Genomic DNA, 26,156 nt, shown 5'->3' with positions numbered 1-26,156 from the left:
TCCAAGCCGAACCACCCCCGATCCAGGCCAGCAGCATATGAGCAAATTGCTTCGCCCACCACACAACCAGCCCAGAGCGAAAGCAGCCACATCCCGAAACCAGCTCCTGCACAGAGTCGAACCAACGAACCCCCTTATCATCATCTTCATTATTTCCGTTTCCTTGAGAAAGATAATCAATTTGTTGATTATATTGATGTCATTACCAAGGAGATGGTATATGGTGGTTTTTCTTAAATGATTTGTTAAACTTTTCTCTTTTCCTGGTAGTTCTTGCACTGCATGAGGTAATCTGTTGTCAACATTGTTCGGCAGGTTTCACATCTTGCTGGAAAGTTTCGGTTCATATATGGATGTAGGTGGGTGCTGTAGGTACAATTGAGACGTAGACGGGCCAGGACGACTTCCTCTCTCCTAGTCTTCCTGTACGAGGTCGTCCAGTCCGCTACTTGTGGTTTACATTTTCTTGCTATAGTCAGACTGGTCCACTGACTTTGCCACAGAGAAATATTGAATTCTTTCCCAAAGAAAGGATGGACCCCAGATCCCGAGGGATCGGAACGAACTCCTCCACTTCTGAGGTCGACTTAGCCAACCGGTCTTCCTGTTCATTGCCGTAAATGTTGCAATGACCCACCAGAAATGCTATGTTCTAAATTTATTAAATGATCCATTGTGCGTCTGTGTTTACGGAATTCACGCTGTTGATTATTTTATAAGTTCTGCGATTCTAATAAAAAAAAATTATTTCAACCATTCTTTCCATGACCTTGCAAATGCAGCTCGTCAATGCAATTGGCCGAAACGAATTGATGTTCGTAAGGCGTCCGGAACCTTTCGGGATGGGGATGACGTGCGCAAAGTGCCATGAGTTTGGAAACGTTCGAGACGTCCAAATCTCATTGTACAATGCTAACAGCTTAGGTTAGCCTGACTGAGGTGCTGGGTCATCCCGTAAGGATTTCAGGGCAAGAAGTAATTCCTTAAGAGTAAATGTATTATCGTATGGTATATTTTCATCTTCTCTGGCAAAGTCAGTCACTGTCTGCTCGGCCTAACGTTTGTGGTGTAAAAATCGTCGATCGTAATTGGCCGAGCTACTTATGTCTGAGAATCTCCTGGCGATACCGTTGCCTGTGTCAACTGGGTCGTCTATGGTGCCATCTTGCGTGGTAAGTTTGGGGATAGATGGTTGTTTGTATCTTTTGTCATCTTCGTAATTGTGGGCCAGACCTGACTGCTTGGTGTGTCCTTATTGACAGTTTAAACATAGCCACGCCAGGAGTCTACTTTGGCTTATCTTTTTGTTGTTCCTGCTTGATCCCTCGCTTGTTTAGATGCAATGAAGTTATCTGAGGCTCTTTTTCGAAAATCCTATATCTCCTATTGCGCTCGCGCAGTGCATTTCGGCAATCTGATGTCCACCAAGGAATTCTATGCTTTGTGGATATTGTAGGGATCTTAGGAATAGAGGCCACAGCAACCCTGAGGATGGTATTAGTTACAATATTGACCAATATTGACCTTTATGTCAATATATCTAGGACGGTTTGTCTTGAGAATGGCCCCCAATCTGCTTTCTTATAATCAAATCTAAACGGAGACGGTCTGATAGTATTGTTGCATGTATAAGAATGACAGATTGGGAAGTGATCACTTCCCAAGGAGTCGTCATAAGTACCCCAAGTGATGTCATTTAGTATATCTGGGGATGACAGATATAGGTCCATGGATGAGATGTTTCCAGTTCAAGCATCTACACGAGTTCCACTACCATCGTTCAGAAGAGCGAGATTAGATTTGACGATATAATTTACCATTTGTTTCCCACGAGAGTCTGTCCGTATACTTCCCCACTGATGATGATGAGCGTTAAAGTCTCCAAGAATTAGTTTTGTGTGGGGTAATTGACTAAAAAGCCAATTGAACTCATGAACAAATGGCCAGGTACGTGTTATTGAATTTTACTCTACATGCGACAGCTTCTAAAGTAGAATTTAAAGTCACTCCTGTATGGGGTAAGCTTTGGTGTACATAAAAGGCTACCCCATGATCTTCATCTCTTCTATACGGGTGATAGTTATCTAAAACGGCACAATCTTTGACTGTGCAGTTGTAGACAAATAACGGATGGCCAATATAATGCAAGCAACAGTGACAGTTGTGCTTGCTTATTCCTATGACCTCTACAATTCCACTTAATGATACTGAACGCGTTGGTTTAAGATTTCTTTAGCCGGCCTGCTTTGTGAGCCCTTTTTTTGGACTTGGGCGAGTCCAAGCGGGAACGGGATCGGCTCCTGATAGTGGAGACGGAATTGTTGTCCATTGATTCCACCGAGGAAGACTTCATCGAGGAAGACCTCACTGGAGCCACATGAACGACGACGTGCGACATTGTTTCTTTTGAAAGTTTCCCAAAATTTGTCTTGTCTTCTTTCACATTTTTGGGGCGAACAGAGCAGGTGGCTTTTGAGTCTTTGTCGGTAGTATCGTCAGAGTCAGTGTCGGTCTGATTCGTCTGGAGTGGTGGAGCGTGGTTCAGTAGTTCGCGTTGTGTGTGTGGCAATTGTGACCATGACCGGCTTACATTATTAGGTTTGGGAGTCTCGTGAGTCTCCTTCACCCTCTTCCTTGCTTCACCATATTAAATGTTTTCCTTTGCCTTCAGTGCGCAGAATTCCTTCTCAAACTTGTACCGAGGAAATTCTCGGTACGAGCTTGGGTGGTTGCCACCACAGTTAACGCATAGTATCACCTTGGCCGTACAATTGTCAGCAACATGGTCCTCGCTGGCACACTTTCCACATCGAGATGAAAGAGTACAAGACTTTTCACCATAACCTTTGGCATTTGAAACATCGGAAGGGGTTTGGTATATAAGGTCTCACAGCTACCTTAACATAACCTACAGCAATATCTTTTGGCAATTTGGAGTTTCCGAATGTAAAGAGTGATGACGGGGGTTCTGCGTCGCTCGCCGTCAATAAGTTTCATAATAAATCGAGCAGTGATCACTGCTTCGTCTGTAAGTTCCTTCTATGTCGTCTGCATGCCCATGACATCAGGACAGAAGATGACTCCTCTGCATGAATTCATGGACACCGGAATGGAAGCCACATCATATGAATGGAACTTTCTTAGCTTAAGTAAGTCTGCAACTTGATTTAATGACTTTGACAAGAAGGTCACCACTAGCCAGTTTCCTTACCATTTCAACAACACCAGCCTGGCCATCAATCACTTTCTTGATGAGGAATATGTTGAGGGAAGCTAGAGTTGTTGAAGTGGTCGCATGTAACATTACAAATTCAGCATTTTTGGACTTTATGTCCAGCATGGGTCGGTTACCACCAGTACCTCCTACGGAAGTAGTGGTTGGCCTATAGAGTCCATACCAGTGGCGCTAGGCCCCAGATTTTTGGATGTCGTACCACCCCACACAAAAGGTACTTTTAACACCTTACCTCCTCCTTTGAAAAAAAAAAAAAAAAAAGCCAGCTGATCAGACAGAAAAGCGCCCCAAAGTGAGGCCGGACGTATCAAGCTGGGTTGAGTTCTCTTGCTGTCACCTCTCACATGAGCGCACAATTCTGTCCAACCAGCCTTCGTGAGATGTACCAGTGGTCCAGAAACACCGTTAAACACTCATTTGCCTCGCTGTGAACATAAAGAGTTAACACACACAAATATAAAATATAAGATTTGGGTAGGCAATCGGGGAAATAATTTCTATACTAAGCTAAACAAGAAAAAATGGTGAATAAGGGAAACCCTATTTTATCAGTTCTTGCATGAATGATACTCGCCTTCATCATTTTCTGGACCTAACTCATGACTCCTGATGACTTTAAGCAGCTTCAAGACAGTAAAAACATACCAGAACATTTCTACTTACTCTATTGTATACATCCAAAAATAACGAAACTAACTGTATCTGAGATTGGGCTGAGTTTATTTTAGTAAGAATATAAAAGCTTTTTGAAACGTCTTTAAGGAGACTTCATATGAGAAAAAAAATTACCCAAGGAAAAAGATATTACTAAGACAATTTCAATTATTTACCTCTTCAATTTTAGTAAATAAATTGTTTAAAAATGTCTTAAGTGTATACACCAAGATATTGAAGGCATGTTTATTGTTTAGTTAAGTGTATACACCAAGATATTGAAGACATGTTTATTGTTTAGTTCGATCCTTTCACACACTCAAAAGTATATACACACACACTTCATAAGTAATTACCAGAGTGAGGGGGTATTCCTTATAAGTCTATTGAACAAACCACGATATAAGCCGTACATTTGCTATTAATGTAAAATGATCAAACTTTTGTCAGATATTTTCACCAAAATATAAAGTTATACCTGTCAACACAAGCTTAGGAAGGAAAACGTCGACCATAGTATATCAGAGTTGTAGGAGATACTCCCCCATCTTTCTCGACCGGATTGGATTATAAACTTAAGGCTTATAAGCCAAGCACTGGAGGCATCTAAAGCTATTCAGCGCTCCCCATCTTCCTAGCTGTATTATGTCTTGAATTTCTGGCATACGAGACAGGTCGCCCTGCCTGTCACGGTACACTGTCATAACCATGAACAATTGGTCGTCATAGATCTCTTGATGAAGTAGTAAAGCTGACATGATCAACACGTTCATGTCTGCAGAAGCACCATGCATGACCGTCAGGTCCTGATTTTGGATTATTTTCCATCCTTCGTTCTGATGTTCCTGAAGCGTGGCTAAGGCTAGAACACAGTAGATGGACCTCATGACCCTGATCCTTGGTTCTCTTCCTTCCCTCACATCTGTATGTGTGGGTTCACTGACAACCTGTCATTCATTCATTCAGACATCAGTATTTGTTTACCTATTCAAGATGCTGACCCTGGAAGGAGAGACAATCGTGAGAGGTAGTCCTACCATCTTCACCCAACAAGCGCCATACACCTACTCAAGCTTCATCTTATTTTCTTCTCATGAGTTCCCTTACCATCTCCCGGCTGCTCAATCGCTTTTAAAGGTAATGTTGATACAGTCCAACGAACATATATCCTCTATTCCTGGCATCGTGAGTTGCTAAGAATCTCCTGATTCCTGCTTGCCTCTACTATCAACGAGGAGGGCCCACTCAGTAGTACCGGCCCCTCCCACAACATTTCCAATCTGACAAACCTTTTTTTCTCTTCACTGTACCAGCACCATCTCTGCGAGACCCAATTGTCTCGATGTTCTCACTAGTCTCATTCTCATGTTCAGCTATAACCTCTACTCGATTCCGGTTTGTTCTTATTCCAAAATCAACACACCCGTTCCACGACTGAAGGACTGGAGTCCCCAAACTTTGATGTCAGTGGCTCAAGGTGTGTCTCCCAACTACCACGCCCTTCATTTGTATCGCTTACTACTTTCCTATTTCTACCAACTGTGAATCTTTCTTCAACTACCTAAACATCTTGCAAGAGGCTGTGAATTCCTCTCACCCACAAGCCGATATCATCTCTCATGGGGATTTCAATGTTCACCATATATCTTCACCTACACAGAAAACACCGGGTCAACAAATAACAGAGGAGATACTAAGCACCATTCACAGCAACGCGCCTATAGCGGTCTTCCAGCTAGCCAGTCCGCTGGCGATATGAAGAGACTAACTGAGAATGGATTCCACAGGAGGCTCATCAGGTGTAATCATGACTAACGTAACGCACAGCCAAGAACGAGTACGACTACAAGGAATCGCCTCGTCATACAAGACCCTTGAAAATGGCACCCCACAAGGAAGCATCCTCAGCCGAATACTCTTTAACGTCCCCTTCAGACCTACAGTTAAGCTTCTCTGCTACGCTGATGATCAGCTGATAGTGCCAGAGCGCATGAGATTCGCCAATGCCCAACACGTACTCAACCTGGTTGAAAAAGAGTGCAACAAACTGGGCCTCAAGATCAACCCTACCAAAACAAGATCGATGGCCCTCTGCTCCACGAGGCCAGACAGGATGCTCTCCATTCAGGAAACGCCGGTGACCTGAGTCGACACCCACCAATGTGTTGTAGTGTGGTTTGACCAAAACCTCGGCGTCAGGACGCAGCTTCAGTAACTACAAAAACAAACGAGTAACAGGAAACATCATGTCGCTGACTACCCTAGATGCTGGGGCTAACATTGAGGTACTCAAGACATACTACACCCCCACCATCAGATCGCTGGTAGACTGCTGTGCTCCAGCACTCACTGACCTCAGAGAGGACCAGGTGACTAACATGGAGGACATCCAAAATGATGCACACAGGACAATGCTGGAAGCTCGCATATGGACCAGGATCTGTAACCTGCAGATGGAGACTGGGCTGCCACCTACTAGCAGGAAGGGACTAGCAGACGACAACGGTGACTCTGGCTAAGATCTGCAGGTCAGACAAGCCCTCAGCCACGATGGCCAAAGTCCGGAACGCCCTCCACTTCGACCACAGGATGCGAGGAACCTAATGGACGTACGAGACAGCCAATGCCATCCAAACCTTTCAAGTGGCAGTATCCACACTTGAGACGGAGGATACACCACACCACCGGCACAATGTATCGCCTCCATGGAACCCTCCACCATCCACCTTCACAGTCACAGCATTGGGAGACCTGAGCTCAAACACTGGATTTTAGATCCATGGCCACTGAGACATCTATTGAAGATATTTCACAGACGGCACAGTGAACCAGACAGATGAGGGAAGTTCGGGGCCGGCCTTCCACACCAAAGGTCGTACTCGCCTCTGGAGGCTGTCAGATGGCTACTCGACACTGCAGACAGAGCTTGTAACCATCTCCAAAGCTCTAGAACACACAGCCACCACGCACTCGAAGCCCGTGATAATACACACGGTCTCCAAGTCATCAGTGCAAACGCTGCAACACAGCCGCCCAAAAGACATCATGTCTTGTCACCTCGATCCTCGCTCAACTTGAAGAGCTACAGCGACCGGGACGTCCCGTCACCATACACTGGATCCCCACCCACGTGGGGAACGAGAGAGCAGATGAAGCAGCTAAAGCAGGTATACGCTCTAGCAATATCCAGGAGCATCTTAAACTGACCCTCCATAAAGTCGAACACGAGCTACAGAAAGCAGCAAAACTCCGGACCAAGAGGAATCTTCTGGATGAATACAATGCCGGATCCCTTTTAGCCAAGTGGCACATGGAGGCCACGTTATTGGAGTCACCATATAACCCTAGTTAATCTACACAGTCAACGACTGGCAAAAAAAAAAAAAAAATGACGTCATCAGAGACTGCATCAACTACCAGGCGCCGTCAACACACCACTGGTACACTACATGCTGGACTGCCAAGTGACACAGTCTCCGCGCTAGAGTTTCCGACTTCAATGAGGAAGAACAACGGCCTCTAAAAGACCCAAAAGAACCAGATGAGAAAATAGAGCGCCCAGCACCATTTCCTAAAAAGAGATTGACTGCAACTCGGAAGACCTTGAACACACACAAGACACCGTCATACCTTGCATAAAAACAGGGAACGGGCCGCCAACAGGCAGAGGCCCGTGTCGGACCAAGCAGAGGTCCGACGATCAAAAGGATTTAAAAAATCAAACATCTATAATCAGATTTGAATGTAAACAGTCATGATGATGAGCTCTATTGTGAGGACTTTCCCTTGTCTGTTGTGAGTGGCTGTATCAGCCAGCATACTGGCACATGTCCTTTGATTTATTACTTGCATGAAAAATATTTTTAATCTGATTCTCTAACAACAAACTCCCCACAATATTTGTAATCTCATTCACATACGTCTCACATTATCTTCTTCAGGTGATGCTCTGCCGTAAGTTACATTTGATTTTGTGAAACATCTTTGTAATGCGTCATACTATCAATTCTCTGTTATAAAATTTCTCGCATCTTTTCTATCTCCCATTCCTGTCTTTTCTTACTAAATATTTATCCATTAAAGTTATTGCTTTCAGTATTTACGCTTTCTTCAAAGGCTGTCTTTTGCCAATCTGTCAACAATTTCATTTATATTACTACATTCCTTCTCTCTCAAAGAACATATATCCATCCACAGTGTTATCAGTTTACAATGAACAGGATAGTTATTATTAAGTGAAAATAGTGCACTCGGGCTATTTGCAAAAATGTCCTTTACTGTTAACGAAGCCTTGTAATGAAGCAATCTTCTGAAGGTAAGGGAACCTCTCTGTTGGTCACAAATCCTCCTCTTGAATCTATTTTCCTAATGTTTCTTCTGTCTGTTTCTTTTATGTAAGTTTACTTACAAGCCAGCACATTCTCCTTTCAGTATTTTCCTTCCTTGGTAATTTACGCCTCATTCATCCTATATATATTCACACACTAAAGTGGTTTTACGAAAACAGATGAAACATTATGAAAATAGATTGAAGATTACATATTCGAGTTCATGATACAAGGAATCTAATAAAGGAACTTGGATTAAACAGTTTATGGAGAATACAGATTCTTAACATCGAACTTTCAATGACCAATTTGTTATCTCCCCACATGAAAGTCTTAGTCTCCCCGAAGGGAGTGGACCAATCCCGGAGGTACTGCAATACCGGGCCGATCCGCGGCAAAGGTGGAGCAAGCCCCTAGCACTTCGCCATGATCCAAAAATCAGTTTAATATCGTGGATCCCACATGGGGATCGTATCAGATATTAAGCTGATAAGAACAGATACTACACTTTGATCTTAGCCAAAAGGCCGAGAAGCGATACTCAACATCATCATTTTCAGAATCCAACTCATAACTCCTGATGACTTCAAGTAGCTTCAACTTCAAGACAATAAAAGCATACCAGAATATTTCTACTTACTCTATTGTATACATCCAAGAATAACGAAACAAACTGTACCTGAGATTGGGTTGGGTTTATTTTAGGAAGGATATAAAAGCTTTTTGAAACGTCTTTGATAGAGACTTCATTTGAGAAAAAAAAATTACCAGAGAAAAAAGATATTTTTAAATCTCTATAATCTACCTCATATTTAATTTTAGCTACGAAATTATGTTTAACAATGTCTTGATGGTGAGTGTATACACCATGATACTGAACACATGATCATTGTTTAGTCGGACCCTTACACACAAACAAAGTATATATACCCACATGATTCTTGTTTAGTCGCACCTTTCTACACGCACACAAGTAAATATATACATATAAGAAATGACCAGTGTGTGTGTGTGTGTGTTTGGGGGAGGGGGGTAGAATTCGTTACAAGTCTATTGAAGAACAAACCACGATAAAAGTCGTATGGTTCTATGAATGTAAAATGGTCACATTTGTGTCAAACACAATTACATCAGAATATAGTTATACCTGTCAACACAAGCTTAGGAAGGAAAACGTCGACCATAGTATATCAGGGGTGAAGGGGAGACTCTCCCATCTTTTAGGACTGGATTGTATTATAAACTTTAGGCTTATAAGCCAAGCACTTAAAGATCTAAAGATATTCAGCGCCACCCAACTTTCTACCTGTATTATGTCGACTGTTTGGCATACGAGCCAGGTGGCCCTTCCTGGTACGGAACACTGTCATAACCATGAACAATCGGTCGCCATAGATCTCTTGATGAAGTAGTGAAGCTGACCTGGTCAACACGATCATGTCTTCAGAAGCATCATGCATGACCGCCAGGTCCTGATTTTGGATTATTTTCCATCTTTCGTTCTGATGTTCCTCAAGTAGCTTGAAGTGGGGAGCGGTCAGTCTGGATGTATTATAACCTAAGCATAGGAAGTTCAGTCCTAGTCTGTAAAGGTATCTCATGACCCTGATCCTTGGTTCTGTTCCTTCCCTCACATCTGTATGTGTGGGTTCAGTGACAACCTGTCATTCATTCATTCAGACATCAGTATTTGTTTACCTATTCAAGATGCTGACCCTGGAAGGAGAGACAATCGTGAGAGTTAGTCCTACCATCTTCACTTTACAATCGCCATACACCTACTTAAGCTTCATCTCATTTTCTTCTCATGAGTTCCCAACATGGTCATCCAAAATGATGCACTCAGGACTATGGTGAGAGCTCCCATATGGACCAGGACCTGCAACCTGCAGTTGGAGACTGGGCTGCCACCCCGAGCAGCAATGGACAAGCAGACGACAACGGCGACTCCAGGTAAGATCTGCAGGTCAGACAAATCCTTAACCACTAAGGCTAAAGTCCGGAACGCCCTCCACTTAGACCACAAAGCGCAAGGAACCTCCTGGGCGCACTAGGCAGCCAACACCATCCAAGCCTTTCAAGCGGCAACATCCACACTGGAGACGGATACACCACACCACCGGTACCGTGTGCGGCCTACATGGGACCCTCCACTAGCCACCTTCACAGTCACAGTATTGGGAGACAATAATTCCAACCTCTAACAGGAAGACCCGAGACACTAGCTTTGAGAGCCATGGTCACCGAGACATCTACTGAAGACATTTAACAGACGGCACAGTGGACCAGACATATGAGTGAAGGTCGGGGCGGCCTTCCACACCCAAGTTCATACTCGCCTTTGGAAACTGTCAGATGGCTCCTCCACCTCCTCCACACTACAGACGGAGCTAGTAGCAATCTCCAAAGCTCTGGAACACGCAGCCACCACGCACTCAAAGCCCGTGAAAATGCACACGGATTCTAAGCCATCAGTGCAAGCGTGCAACACAGCCGCCCAAAAGATGACATCAAACTTGTTACCTCGATCCTTGCTCAACTTGAAAGAGCTACAGCGACAGGGACGTCTCATCACTATACACTGGATCCCCAGCCACTTGGGGATCGAGTGGAACAGGACAGCAGACGAGGCAGCTAAAGCAGCTATATGCTTTATCAATATCCAGGTGCATGTTAAAGTGAACCTTCAATAAGTCAATCACCAGCTTCAGAAAGCAGCAAGGCTCCGGAAAAAAGAGGAATCTCCTGGACGCCTACAATGCCGAATCCCTGTCAGCCAAGTGGTACATGATCACGTTATTGGAGCCACAATATAACGACAGAGGCATGGGAAAAACCCTGGTCAATCTACTCCGTCTACGACTGGGGTACCAATGTAGCTTGCAAAACACTGACGGCGTCATCAGAGACTGCGTCTACTGTCAGGAACCGTCAAAATTGACGGAGTCACAGACTGCGTTTATTGTCAGAAGCCATCAATGCACCACTGGAACATTACGTGCTGGACTGCCAAGTGACACAAAGTTTCCGAGAAAGAGTCTCTGACTTCAGTGAGGAACACCAGCGGCCTCTACAAGACCCAAAAGAACCAGATGAAAATAGAGCGCCCAGCGTCATCTCCAAAAGAGACTGACTTCATCTCAGAAAACCTTGAACACACACGAGACACCGACATACCATGCTTAAAAACCTGGGAACGGAACACCAACAGGCTAAAAGCCCCGTGTCAGACCAAGCAGAGGTCGTCGATGTTAAGAATAAATCATTGGAAAGTGAGGACTTTCCCTGATCAGCTATGGGTGGATGTATCAGCCAGCATGGTGCCACATGTCCTTTGATGTATTACTTACGAGAAAAATATTTTGAATCTCAATCTCTAACAACAAACTCCCCACAATATTTGATATCTAATATACGTCTCTGCCGTAAGTTACATTTGATTTTGTGAAACCTGTGTAATGCGTCATTCTATCAATTCCTTGTTATAAAATTTCTCGCATCTCTTGTATCTCCCATTCCTGTCTTTTCTCCCTAGTTATCCATTTAATTAATTTAAACTCATATGATTTCAGTATTTATGTTTTCTTTATGGGCTGTCTCTTTTGCCAATCTGTCAACAATTTCATTTATATTACTACATTCCTTCTCTCTCAAAGAACATATATCCATCCACTGTTTTATCAGTTTACAATAAACAGTATTGTTATTATTAAGTGAACGTAATGCACTCAGGCTATCTACAAAAAATGTCCTTTACTGTTAACGAAGCTTTGTAATGAAGCAATCTTCTAAAGGCAAGGGAACCTCTCTGTTGGTCACAAATCTTCATCTTAAATCTATTTTCCTAATGTTTCTTTTATGTAAGTTTAATTACAAGCCAGCACATTCTCCTTTCAATATTTTCCTACCTTGGTAATCTACGTCTCATTCATCCTATATATATATTCACACACTAAAATGGTTTTACGAAAATAGATGAAACATGATAATTTAAGATTACATATTCGAGTTGCTAATAAAGGAACTTGGATTAAACAGTTAATGGAGTAATACAGATTCTTAACATTGAACTTTAATCATGTGAACTTTCAATGACCAATTTTTTATCTCTCCACATGAAAGTCTTAGTTTCCCCGAAGGGAGTGGACCAATCCCGGAGGTACTGCAATACCGGGCCGATCCGCGGCAAAGGTGGAGCAAGCCCCTAGCACTTCGCCATGATCCAAAAATCAGTTTAATATCGTGGATCCCACATGGGGATCGTATCAGATATTAAGCTGATAAGAACAGATACTACACTTTGATCTTAGCCAAAAGGCCGAGAAGCGATACTTGACATATTCACTTTCAGAACCCAACTCATAACTCCTGATGACTTCAAGCGGCTTTAACTTCAAGACAATAAAAGCATACCAGAGCATTTCTACTTACTCTATTGTATACATCCAAGAATTACGAAACAAACTGTATCTGAGATTGGGTTGGGTTTATTTTAGGAAGGATATAAAAGCTTTTTAAAACGTCTTTAAGGAGACTGTTCATATGAAAAAAAAAAAATCCAAATAAAGATCATTTTTAAGACTTTCCATAATTTACCTCATCTTCAATTTCAGTAATGAAATTGTTTAAAAATGTCTTAATGGTGAGTGTATACGCCAAGGTATTGAGCACATGATTATTATTTAGTCTGACCCTTTCACACACACACACACACACACACACACAGTATATATATACCCACATGATTATTGTTGGGTCGGACCCCTTTCACACACATACAAGTACATATATATACACACTTCATAAGTAATGACCATCATATGTCTATTGAGGAACAAACAACGATAAAAGCGGTACGTTTGTTATAAATGTAAAATGGTCACACTTGTGTCAGTCATTTACACCAGGATATAAAGTTATACCTGTCAACACAAGATTAGGAAGGAAAACGTCGACCAGAGGATATCAGAATTGTAGGGATACTACCCCATCTTTCTGGACTGTATTGAATGATAAACTTTAGGCTTATAAGCCAAGCTCTGGAACATCTAAAGCTATTTAGCGCTCCCCATCTTTCTAGTTGTATTATATAATGAATGTTTGGCATATCAGCCAGGTCTCCCTGCCTGTCACGGGACACTGTCATAACCATGAACTATCGGTCGTCATAGATCTCTTGATGAAGTAGTGAAGCTAACCTGGTTAAAACGTTCATAATGTCTACAGAAGCACCATGCATGACCGTCAGGTCCTGATTTTGGTGTATTTTTCATCTTTTGTTCTGATGTTCCTCAAACATGGCTAAGGTTAGGGCACAGTAGATGGACCTCATGACCCTGATCCTTGGTTCTGTTTCTTCCCTCACATCTGTATGTGTGGGTTCACTGACAACCTGTCATTCATTCATTCAGACATCAGTATTTGTTTACCTATTCAAGATGCTGACCCTGGAAGGAGAGATAATCGTGAGGGTTAGTCTCACCATCTTCACCCTACAAGCGCCATACACCTACACAAGCTTCATCTTATTTTCTTCTCATGAATTCCCTTACCATCTCCCGGCTGCTCATTCGCTGTTAAAGGTAATCATGATACAGTCCAAGGAACATATATCCTCTAGTCCCCGGCATCGTGGGTTGCTAAGAATCTCCTGATTCCTGCTCGACTTTACTTCCAACGAGGAGGGCTCACTCAGTAGTAGTATCGGCTCCTCCCACAACCTTTCCAATCCGACAAATCTCTTTTTCTCTTCACTATACCAACACCATCTCTGTGAGACCCAATTATCTACTGATTTTCTCAATAGCCTCATTCTCATGTCCAACTATAACCTCCACTCACAATTCCGCTTCAGAGGTAGTGTTTGTGCTCATTCCAACACCTGATGCACGCCTCAAGGACCGGAGTTCCTGAACTTTGATGTTAATGGCTCAAGGTCTGTCCCCCAACTAAAACACCCTTCCTTTGTTTCGTTTACTGCTTTCCTATTTCTACGTATTGTTGATCTTTCTTGGACTGTCTAAACTTCTGACACAAGGCCGTGACATCCTCTCGCCCGCAAGCTAATATCCTGTACCTTGGGGATTTCAACGTTCACCACATATCTTCGCCTACACAGAAAACACCGGGTCAACAAACAATATAGTGGAGATACTGAGCACCTTCGACAGCAAAACCAACCAGCCAGTCCGCTGGCGATATGAAGGGACTGAGAATGGAGTCCAGGGGAAACTCATCGGGTGAATCCAGGACTACTTACCTCACCGCCAAGAATGAGTACGATTGCAAGGAGTCTCCTCGTCACACAAGACCATTGAAAATGGCACCCCACAAAGAGGCATCCTCAGCCCAACACTTCAACGTCCTGATGAAGAACTCAGTGAAGCTCCCCCTCAGGGCTATAGTTAAGCTCCTCTGCTACGCCGATGATCTCCCTCTGATAGTGCGAGGGTGCATGAGATTCGCCAACGCTCAACACACGCTCAAGCTGGTTGAAAAAGAGTGCAACAGACTGGGCCTCAAGATCAACCCTACCAAAACAAGATCGATGGCCCTCTGCTCCACGAGCCCAGACATGATGCTCTCCATTCAGGGAACGCCGGTGACCTTTAGTGTCACAGCATAGAGAGACAATAATTCTAACCTCCAACAGGAAGACCCGAGACACTGGCTTTGAGAGCCATGGTCACCGAGACATCTACTGAAGATATTTCACAGACGGCACAGCGGACTAGACAGATGAGTGAAGGTCGGGGGCGGCCTTCCACACCCAAGTTCATACTTGCCTTTGGAAACTGTCAGATGGCTCCTCCACACTACAAACGGAGCTGGTAGCCATCCCCAAAGCTCTGGAACACGCAGCCACCATGCACTCAAAGCCCGTGATAATACACACGGAATCCAAGCCATCGGTGCAAGCTGCAACACAGCCGCCCAAAAGATGACATCAAACTTGTTACCTCGATCCTCGCATAACTTGAAGAGCTACAGCGACAGGGACGTTCCGTCACCATACACTGGATCCCCAACCACGTGAGGATCGAGTGGAACAGGACAGCAGACGAGGCAGCTAAAGGAGCTATACGCTTTATCAATATCCAGGTGCATGTTAAAGTGAACCTTCAACAAGTCAATAACCAGCTTCAGAAAACAGCAAGGCTCCGGAAAAAGAGGAATCTCCTGGACGCCTACAATGCCGAATCCCTGTCAGCCAAGTGGTACATGATCACGTTATTGGAGCCTGTGACAATATAACGACAGAGGCATGGGAAAAACCTTGGTCAATCTACTCCGTCTACGACTGGGGTACCAATGTAGCTTGCAAAACATTGACGGCGTCATCAGAGACTGCGTCTACTGTCAGGAGCCGTCAATGCACTACATGCTGGACTCAAGTGACACAAAGTTTCCGAGAAAGAGTCTCTGACTTCAGTGAGGAACACCAGCGGCCTCTACAAGACCCAAAAGAACCAGATGAAAATAGAGCGCCTAGCATAATCTCCAAAAGAGACTGACTTTATCTCAGAAAACCTTGAACACACACGAGACACCGACATACCATGCTTAAAAACCTGGGAACGCAACGGCAACAGGCTAAAAGCCCCGTGTCAGACCAAGCAGAGGTCGACGATGTTAAGAATAAATCATTGGAAAGTGAGGACTTTCCCTGATCAGCTATGGGTGGATGTATCAGCCAGCATGGTGCCACATGTCCTTTGATGTATTGCTTACGAGAAAAATATTTTGAATCTCAATCTCTAACAACAAACTCCCCACAATATTTGATATCTAATATACGTCTCTGCCGTAAGTTACATTTGATTTTGTGAAACCTGTGTAATGAAAACTCCATGTTATAAAATTTCTCGCATCTTTTGTACCTCCCATTCCTGTCTTTTCCATCTAATCCATTTAACTCATTTAAACTCATTTTGCTTTTAGTATTTACGCTTTCTTTATAGACTGATTCTTTTGCCAATCTGTCAACAATTTCATTTATATTACTACATTCCTTCTTTCTCAAAGAACATATATCCATCCACTGTTTTATCAGTTTACAATAAACAGTATTATTATCATTAAGTGAACATAATGCACTCAGGCTATCTACAAAAAATGTCCTTTACTGTTAACGAAGCTTTGTAATGAAGCAATCTTCTGATGGCAAGGGAACCTCTCTGTTGGTCACAAATCCTCATCTTAAATCTATTTTCCTAATGTTTCTTCTGTTTGTTTCTTTTATGTAATTTTATTTACATGTCAACACATTCTTTCAATATTTTCGTTCCTAGGTAATTTACGTCTCATCCTGTAAATATAGTCACACACTATGATTTTACGAAAACAGATGAAACATTATGAAAATAGATTTAAAAAAATTACATATTCGAGTTCATAACACAATGAAGCTAATAAAGGAACTTGGATTAAACAGTTTATGGAGCAATAAAAATTCTTAATATTGAACTTTAATCATGTGATCTTTCAATGACCAATTTATTTTCCCAAATGAAAGGCTTAGTCTCCCCGAAGGGAGTGGACCAATCCCGGAGGTACTGCAATACCGGGCCGATCCGCGGCAAAGGTGGAGCAAGCCCCTAGCACTTCGCCATGATCCAAAAATCAGTTTAATATCGTGGATCCCACATGGGGATCGTATCAGATATTAAGCTGATAAGAACAGATACTACACTTTGATCTTAGCCAAAAGGCCGAGAAGCGATACTCAACATCATCATTTTCAGAACCCAACTCATGACTCCTGATGACTTCAAGTAGCTTCAACTTCAAGACAATAAAAGCATACCAGAACATTTCTACTTTATTGTATACATCCAAGAATAACGAAACAAACTGTATCTGAGATTGAGCTGAGTTTATTTCAGAAAGGATAAAAAAAGCTTTTTAAAACGTCTTTTAAGGAGACTGTTCATATGAGAAAAAAAAATTGTAAAAAAGATAAACTTTGACATTTTCCATAATTTACCTCATCTTCATTTCTGGTAGCGAAATTGTTTAAAAATGTTCTTAATGGTGAGTGTATACACCAAGATATTGAACACACGATTACTGTTTAGTCGGACCCTTTCACACACACACACAAAGCATATATACCCACATGATTATTGTTTATTCTGCCCTTCACACACATACAAGTACATATATACACACTTCATAAGTAGCGACCAGAGTGAGCTGGTATTCATTATATGTCTATTGATGAACAAACCACGATAAAAGCCGTACGTTTGTTATAAATGTAAAATGGTCACACTTGTGTCAGACATTTACACCAGAATATAAAGTTATACCTGTCAATACAAGATTAGGAAGGAAAACGTCGACCATAGGATATTAGAGGTGAAGGGGATACTCCTCCATCTTTCTAGACTGAATTGAATGATAAACTTTAGGCTTATAAGCGAAGCACTGGAGCATCTATAGCTATTTAGCGCTCCCCATCTTTCTGGCTGTATTATATCTTGAATATCTGGCATATGAGCCAGGTCGCCCTGCCTGTCACAGGACACTGTCATAACCATGAACATTCGGTTGTCATAGATCTCTTGATGAAGTAGTGAAGCTAACCTGGTTAACACGTTCATAATTTCCACAGAAGCACCATGCATGACCGTCAGGTCCTGATTTTGGATTATTTTCCATCCTTCGTTCTGATGTTCCTCAAGCGTGGCTAAAGCTAGAGCACAGTAGATGGACCTCATGACCCTGATCCTTGGTTCTGTTTCTTCCCTCACATCTGTATGTGTGGGTTCACTGACAACCTGTCATTCATTCATTCAGACATCAGTATTTGTTTTCCAATTCAAGATGCTGACCCTGGAAGGAGAGAGAATTCTGAGGTTTAGTCCTACCATCTCCACCCTACAAGCGCCATACACCTACTCAAGCTTCATCTTATTATCTTCACATAAGTTTCCTTGCCATATCCTTACTGCTCAGTCGCTTTTAAAAGTAATCATTATACAGTCCAACGAACATGTAGCCTCTAGTCCTGGCATCGTCGGGTGCTAAGAATCTCCTGATTCCTGCTTTACTCACTTCCAAAGAGAAGGGCTCACTCACTCTCCTTTCCAATCTGACAAACCTCTTTTTCTCTTCACTATACCAATTGTCTCGATGTTCTCACTAGTTTCATTCTCATGTTCATCTATAACCTATACTCATTCCGTTTCAAAGGTGGTATTTGTGCTTATTTCAACATCAACACACCCGTTCCACGCCTGAAGGACCATGAGTCCCCAAACTTTGATATTAGTGGCTCAAGGGCTGTCTCCCAACTACCACGATCTTCCTCTGTTTCGCTTTCTGCTTCCCTGTTTGTACGTATTGTTGAGCACAGAGTGAGAGGAACCTCCTGGACGCACGAGGCAGTCAATGCTATCCAAGCCTTTCAAGTGGCAGTATCCACACTGGAGACGGAGGATACACCTCACCACCGGTACAGTGTACCGACTCCATGGAACCCTCCACCAGCCACCCTCGCAGTCACAGCAAGAAGTCCAGCTTCCAGCAGGAAGACCTGAGACACTGGCTTTTAAAGCTATGGTCATCGAGACATCTGTAGCATATTCCACAGACGAATTAGTGGACCAGACAGATAAGGGAAGGTCGGGGGCGGCCTTCCACACCCAGGGGCATACTTGTCTTTGGAGGCTGTTAGATGGCTGCTCCACACTACAGACGGAGCTGGAAGCCATCTCCAAAGCCCTGGAACAGGGAGCACTCGAAGCCTGTTATTACACGGACTCCAAGTCAACAGTGCAAGCGCTGCAACACAGCCGCCCAAAAGACATTAAGAAGAACTGGCAAAAGGGTTTTCCTTATTCACCTTTTTTTTTTCTCTCTTGGCTTAGCTTTTAGCTTAGTGAAGCACTTCCCCCATTCCCTCCCCCAAATTTTATTTATTGTATTGTATAGATCGGCAAAGGCCCGTGTCCGACCAAGCAGAGGTCCGACGATCTTAAACAAACCACAGGCAATGGCTGAATTACTCTCACACGGATGGTTGGGGGATTGACACCCTCGCGCTCTTCACTCTCACTCATCTGGAACAGATTATCAACCCCCCCCCCCCTCCATATTCCTCACCAATGTGACAACTTTCGTGATATTATAGATCCGTTTTTCACCTTTAATCCTTCGCGCTGCAACTCCTTAAACTTACCTCCAATAAGTTCATTTGCCCGTGCATGCACCTGCGCCATCCCTGCGTTTACTGACGGTACCCAGGGCTCCCCAACCCTACCATGGACGCCCTACCAACCCTGCCTCTTCTGACGGTACCCAGTGCTCCCCGACCCTACCATGACACCTTTACCTTCCCTGCTTCTACTGACGGTAGCCAGGGGCTTCCCTACCCTACCATGAAACCCCTACCATCCCTGCCTCTACTGACGGTACCCAGGGCTCCCCAACCCTACCATTGACGCTCTACCGTCCCTGCTTCTACTGACGGTAGCCAGGAGCTCCCCCTAACATACCATGAAACTCCTACCATTCCTGTATCTACTTACTGTTCCTAGGGCTCCCCTACCATGAAACCCCTACCATCCCTGCCTCTACTAACGATACCTAAGGCTCCCCCTACTATTCCTGCCCAGGGTTCTCCCTACCCTACCATGATACCCCTACCTCTACTGACGGTACCCAAGCCTCCCCCTACCCTACCATGAAACCCTTACCATCCCTACCTCTACTGAATGGATTTTGGTTTATTTGGTTGCAGTTTCTCGCGTAGCAAGGGAGCGTAAATAACATAAAAATGGCTTCATTTGGTCACATATGTTCTGTAGCTAGCATGGATAATGCCGACACCAGAGCCAAGCCCTAGACCTTTCTGTGATTTCCCCTGACAGCAAGTCGTCCCTTTGTACAACATTCCTGCAATTCACTTTTCTCGAGCACGACTCTCATCCTCCTGAGTGTTGCCGGCGAGGATGATGGTACCTTTCAACACCAAGTAAAATAAATATTCATTGCTATTTTTTAAGGGGGATAGCGCGAACGCAGTCCCCCACTTGTAAAAATTACGCACTCGAGTTAACCACTTTTGGGTTAATCGCAAGGGTCAGCACCACCGTAGTGCAATGGTGAGCCTCGCCCTGGGAGAACCACCTTCGTGATCATGGTATCTCCTGTGCCAGGTAAGTATGCTTCTCCATCGAACACCACAAGCCACACCAAACTATACTGATGACCGTTAATTATATTTTCAATTCTTATGTAATTGCAAAAGAATTTAAGAAAAAATAAAGGCATTTTTGCTTATTTTAAAGAACAATTTATATGTACAATATTTGTAAACCTAATCTTATTGTAATTTTGAAATCAACAAGATATTAAATTTGCATCATCCTACATACTGGCACACTATGAACAGCACATCCGTTCCCAAGGGCCAGCTACACTCAGTCTAGGGCTCCTGTAAACTCGAGGTGTGATTTCCCTCTCGACAAGTGCTTCCATTTCCCTATGCAGTCAAAATTTCAAATGACTGTTTGAAAATATTTTCAAGTATATATATAAAGGTTCATGGACACGCAGAATATCCTCTCTCTCTCTCTCTCTCTCTCTCTCTCTCTCTCTCTCTCTCTCTCTCTCTCTCTCTCTCTCTCTCTCTCATACAAGCCTGGCATGGGGGACTGGCTTAAATCACATATGTAAATTAAAAATGTGGTTTTTAGAAAAAAGATTTCTATTCCATCCTTTTAACTTCCAGGTAAGCATTGCGTATTACAAGTATTGTATAGTGACTACATTCCAAATGAAAATATTGGTCTTTCAGACATTAATCAATCAGAATAGCACATATTTAGCAACTGTTCCGTAGAAATGTTGCCAGCTTACACGATTCTGATAGAAACAAACATTTGAAGACCATTTGAAAAAAAAAAATCATCAAATAATTTCCAATATAGAGGAGTAAACGATTTTTCTTTAAGCAAATTATTGGTATACCCTTACAGAGTACGACAATAATCTATTCACTTTATATCTACTGATAAAAGGTTTCCCTAATTTACCATATTTTTAGCTTAGCTTATAGCTTAGTAAAGCATTTATCCCTCCCTTCCCCCTGAATTATATGTGTATATATCAATTTATCTGTGTTTAGAAGCGAGCTAGTGTTTACCGGTGTTTCTGGACCATTGGTACATCTTACAAAGGTTGGTGCTGGTGGAACAGAATTGTGCGACCAATTGAGAAAAAACCTCATGAGAACTCGACCCGACCCGGCCTGGTGCGTTCAGCCCTGCTTTGGGACGTTCTTCTGTCTGATCAGCTGCCTTTATTTTGCAGAGGTAAGGTGTCTAAAGCATTCTTTGGGATGGTACGCCACCCTAGCCAGAATGTGGGATGGAAGCCCCCTCTTGTAATCCACTCACTACTCCCGTAGGGGATAGTGGTAGTAACCGACCTATACGTGACAAAATAAAACTGCTGAATTCGTGATCATGATACACGCGACCAGTTCAACAACTCTACCTTCCCTCAACCCCTTTCTCATCAAGAAAGTGATGATGGCCAGGCTGGTGCTGTTGAAATGGTAAGGAAACTCGCTAGTGGTAACAATCTTATCGAAGTCGTCTAGATACGGACATACTGAAGCTAAGAAAGTTCCATTAACATGATGTTGTAGCTTCCATTCCGGTGACCATGAATTCATGCAGACGAGTAATCTTCTGATGTCATGGACATGAGTGAGGACGACATTGTAAAGGAACTTGCAGATGAAGTGATTGCTGCTCAATTTATCACCAAATTCATTAACGGAGACCGACGAAGAACTCCCTTATCATTTTAACATTCAAGTCCAGACTACCGAAATATATTGCCATAAGTTATGTTAAGGTAGCTGTAAGACTTTACCAAAACCTTTCAAATGCCAAAGGTATGGCCACGGTGAAAAATCTTGTACTCTTTCATCCCATTGTTGAAAATGTGCCAGCGAGGACCATGTTGCTGACAATTGTACGGCCAAGGTGGTACTATGCGTTAATATGGTGGCAACCACCCAAGCTCGTACCGAGAATGTCCTCGGTACAAGTTTGAGAAGCAAGTCTGCGCAGTTAAGGCAAAGGAAAACATTTCATATGTTAAAGCAAGGAAGAGGATGAAGGAGACTCACGAGACTCCCAAACCTAATGAGTCCTATGCTATGGCATTGAAATGTAAGCCGGTCATGGTCACAATTGCCACGCTCCACCACTCCAAACGAATCCTTAAAGAATCAGACATACTGACGATTCTCCCGACAAAGAATCGTACTCCAAAGCCACCTGCTCTTTTCGCCCACGTTATTGGAGCCACCATATAACGAAAGAGGCAAGAGAAGGAAAACCCTAGTCAATCTCCACCGTCTACGACTAGGATACCAACGTATCTGACAAAACATTAATGGAGTCATCAGAGACTGCGTCTACATGAACACTAAATGCTGACTGCCAAGTGACAGTCTCCACGCAAGAGTCCCTGACCTCACTGAGGAAGACTATGTAATACCAGCGGTCACACTACTTTACAAGATCAAAAAGAACCAAATGGAACACCTGCTCCCGACCATAGCTGAACCCCCCCCCCACCCCCAACGACCCACCCTCACGCCACATGAAAATAGCGCGCCCAGCACTATCTCCTAAGAAGTTGCCTGCATCTCAAACTTTAAGCACACACACAAGACACCGACATAAAAACCAGGGAACGGGCCGCCAACAGGCTGAGGCCCCTGTCAGACCAAGCAGAGGTCCGGCGATCTCAAACCCAAAAATATGAAAGAGGACAAGATGAAATTTACAAAACTTGCAAAAAACTATGTCGCACGTCGTCTTTCCTATGGCTCCAGTGAGGGAGGCTACCTCGACTGAGTCGTTCTCAGTGGAGTCATTGGATGATAACGCCGTCTCCACTATCAGGAGCCGATCACGTTCCACCTCGGACTCGCCGAAGTCCAGAAAAGAAAGGGGGGGGGGGGGGGAGGTGCTCAAAAAACTGGCCGGCTAAAGAAATCTTAAACCAACGCATTCGATATCATTCAGTGGAACTGGAGAGGTCTTAGGAAGAAGCAAGCACAACTGTCACTATTCCTTGCAATGTATCGGCCATCCATAATTTGTCTACAAGAGACCAATCTGAACACGACTGTTCTGTTTTAGATAACTATCACCAGTATAGAAGAGATGACGATCATGGGGTAGCCTTTTATGTACACCAAAGCTTACCCCATACAGGAGTGACGAATTCTACTTCAGAAGCCGTCACATGTAAAGTAAAATTTAACCACGTATCTGGCCATTTGTTCAATTTACTGTCCCGGTTCCAATGCACTTTATGAGGAGTTCACCTCACTTCTCAGTTAATTACCTCATGAAAAATTCATTCCGAGATATCAACGATCATCATCATCATCAGTGAGGAAGTATACGGACAGACTCTCGTGGGAAACACACGGTAAATTATATCGTCAAATCTAATCTCGCTCTTCTGAACGATGGTAGTGGAACTCGTGTAGATGCTTGAACTGGAAACATCATCCATGGACCTATATCTGTCATCCCCAGATATACTAAATGACATCACCTGGGGTACTTATGACGACTCCTTGGGAAGTGATCACTTCCCAATCTGTCATTCTTATACATGCAACAATACTATCAGATCGCCTCAGTTTAGATTTAATCATAAGAAAGCAGATTGGGGGTCATTCTCAAGACGAACCTAACCTAGACATATCCGGAGATGACATTGACACAAAGGTCAATAATGTAACCAATACCATCCTCAGGGCTGCTGAGGCCTCTATTCCTAATACCCCTACAATATCCAAAAAACATAGTAAGAGTTCCTTGGTGGACACCAGATTGCCGAAATGGGTTGCGTGAGCGCAATAATGATGATACAAGGTGGTTCGTCGGTTCGACTCTGCTGGGGCTGACTTTGGAGTGTTACTGCTTCTACGTTGGGCTGATTGCCTGATGGGAGGAGCACTTGCTCATTATGCTGTTGGCCCAGAGCAAGGGTGGTTCGGTTTGAAGCTGGTTCCGTTATGGTGTCGAGCTGACGATTTACCGATGTTTATATTACTAACTTATGTATGTATTTCATGCTATGGTGAAGGACTATCTCTAATCTATCCTACCTTTTTCGCAGTCCTGGCAGCTGCACCAGTGAATGTTGTTCCGACTGGGTGGTGTTTGCTGTCACGTTGACACAATACCCACTTACCTACTTTTTATTCCAATATCTATATCTTTTATCTTTTATTGTCATTTACTTATCATTTTCCCCCCTATAGGTTTAGACGGCACTTATGATATTATGTAGGAACTATATTCAGTCAAAAATCAACAAGGGTTGCAGGCAGTTAAACCCAACAAATGCATGAATTAATGAATTTCCTCACAAACCCTAGGACTGATTTTCCTCTTCTCTGTATTTCATCTGACCTTAATTGAAACACAGACGTTAATGAAAGGAGGTGTAATTGAAACACAGACGTTAATGAAAGGAGGTGGTGTGTGTGTGTGTGTGTGTGTGTGTGTGTTGGGGGGGATTGAAACGAAAAACCTGTCTCTTAGAATGAGCCAGCTCATAGTTACTGGGAAAGACATGACAGGGTAAAGAGTTACAAAGCTTCAGAGAAACATTTAAAAAATGCGTGACATCTATCTTGATTTATATCCGTCATCATCATCACAGAACATGCTAACACACAGAAGCATCACTTCACTGTCTACCTGCCAGAAGACATGATTCGTACACAAATACGGACATTAAGACCTTTTAACACTGTCAGATATGATGATGGCCCGGTAAAAGAGGAGTTGATTGATCTTCAGTCCTCTAGTGGTCTTCAGGAAGAATTTGAGAGTTGGTGTTGATCTCTGGATGATACTCAGATTCATTCCTACTGAGCGTACCCTCACAGAGCTTGTTGCCTCTGTCACCACATATTTATGTGAATCTGGTTTCTCTACTCGAGTAGCCGATGACGACCTGAGAGTAGGTAGCGTAGTCATCAACAGGTTCTCTAAATATATAAACTGGTTGATATAATGACTGGACAGAGTTCACATTGATCATGATTCTGGTATTTCTGGTTGTTCTTGTTTGATATAAGTCGACTGTATATTTGTTTCCTTTATCAAAGTTTGTTTCATGCAAAACTTTACCAATAAAGGTGTTTCCATCTTTTTCCGTGCATTTATGCTGGCTGTTATAATTTGCATCAAGCCGAGGGGGTCAATGATAGAGGAAGGGTTGAGAATCACTGCTCTGGTGCCATGGATAATGCAGACACCAGAGGCTCTTATCCACAGCCAATCCCCACCACACCTTTCTGTGGTTTCCCCTGACCGCTTCATAAGCTATGATGCAGCCCACTAGCATCATCCATATCACCCCTAAGTACAACATCCTCGCCAATTAAATCTCCTACACGATTCACCCCTGTGAATATTCAGAGATTCTTATTAAGGGGGATAGCGCGAACGCAGTCCCCCGACTGTAAAAATTACACACTCGAGTTAACCACTTTTGGGTTAATCGCAAGGGTCAGCACCACCGTAGTGCAATGGTGAGCCTCGCCCTGGGAGAACCACCTTCGTGATCATGGTATCTCCTGTGCCAGGTAAGTATGCTTCGCCATCATACACCATCACCCACACCACGCTATACTGATGACCATTAATTTTATTCTGAACTTTTATGTAAATACTTAATTAATTAAGCTGTAAAAATATAAATTCGAAATTATTTCTATGCGTATATCAAAAGTCATTAATATTAATAAATCTAACTTTACTGCAATATTGAAATTAAATATTTGTAAACCAACTTAAGGAGACTGATACACTACAAAAGCCGACCTGTGTAACTCGAAAACACACACGACCAGATGTAAGCACTGACAACTTGAGAAC

At 43.1% G+C, this 26,156-nt stretch overlaps 5 non-coding genes across 5 annotated transcripts; all 5 read right to left on the bottom strand.

Annotated features, from left to right (window-relative positions):
- Positions 1 to 8,563: 8,563 nt before the first annotated feature.
- On the bottom strand, positions 8,564 to 8,756 carry LOC139750469 (U2 spliceosomal RNA). The gene has a single exon (XR_011713159.1). It is a non-coding gene; the product is annotated as a U2 spliceosomal RNA (small nuclear RNA).
- Positions 8,757 to 12,354: 3,598 nt separating this feature from the next.
- On the bottom strand, positions 12,355 to 12,547 carry LOC139750468 (U2 spliceosomal RNA). Its single transcript, XR_011713158.1, has one exon. It is a non-coding gene; the product is annotated as a U2 spliceosomal RNA (small nuclear RNA).
- A 4,200-nt stretch (positions 12,548 to 16,747) lies between these two features.
- LOC139750467 (U2 spliceosomal RNA) lies at positions 16,748 to 16,940 on the bottom strand. The gene has a single exon (XR_011713157.1). It is a non-coding gene; the product is annotated as a U2 spliceosomal RNA (small nuclear RNA).
- Positions 16,941 to 20,226: 3,286 nt separating this feature from the next.
- LOC139750496 (U1 spliceosomal RNA) lies at positions 20,227 to 20,389 on the bottom strand. Its single transcript, XR_011713185.1, has one exon. It is a non-coding gene; the product is annotated as a U1 spliceosomal RNA (small nuclear RNA).
- A 5,320-nt stretch (positions 20,390 to 25,709) lies between these two features.
- LOC139750462 (U1 spliceosomal RNA) lies at positions 25,710 to 25,872 on the bottom strand. Its single transcript, XR_011713153.1, has one exon. It is a non-coding gene; the product is annotated as a U1 spliceosomal RNA (small nuclear RNA).
- Between the last annotated feature and the right edge of the window lie 284 nt (positions 25,873 to 26,156).

The sequence above is a fragment of the Panulirus ornatus genome, chromosome 9 (assembly GCF_036320965.1).
Source record: "Panulirus ornatus isolate Po-2019 chromosome 9, ASM3632096v1, whole genome shotgun sequence".
Taxonomy (NCBI): domain Eukaryota; kingdom Metazoa; phylum Arthropoda; class Malacostraca; order Decapoda; family Palinuridae; genus Panulirus; species Panulirus ornatus.
Note: the sequence above shows the minus strand (reverse complement) of the source record. Positions and strands in the feature narration are given on the sequence as shown.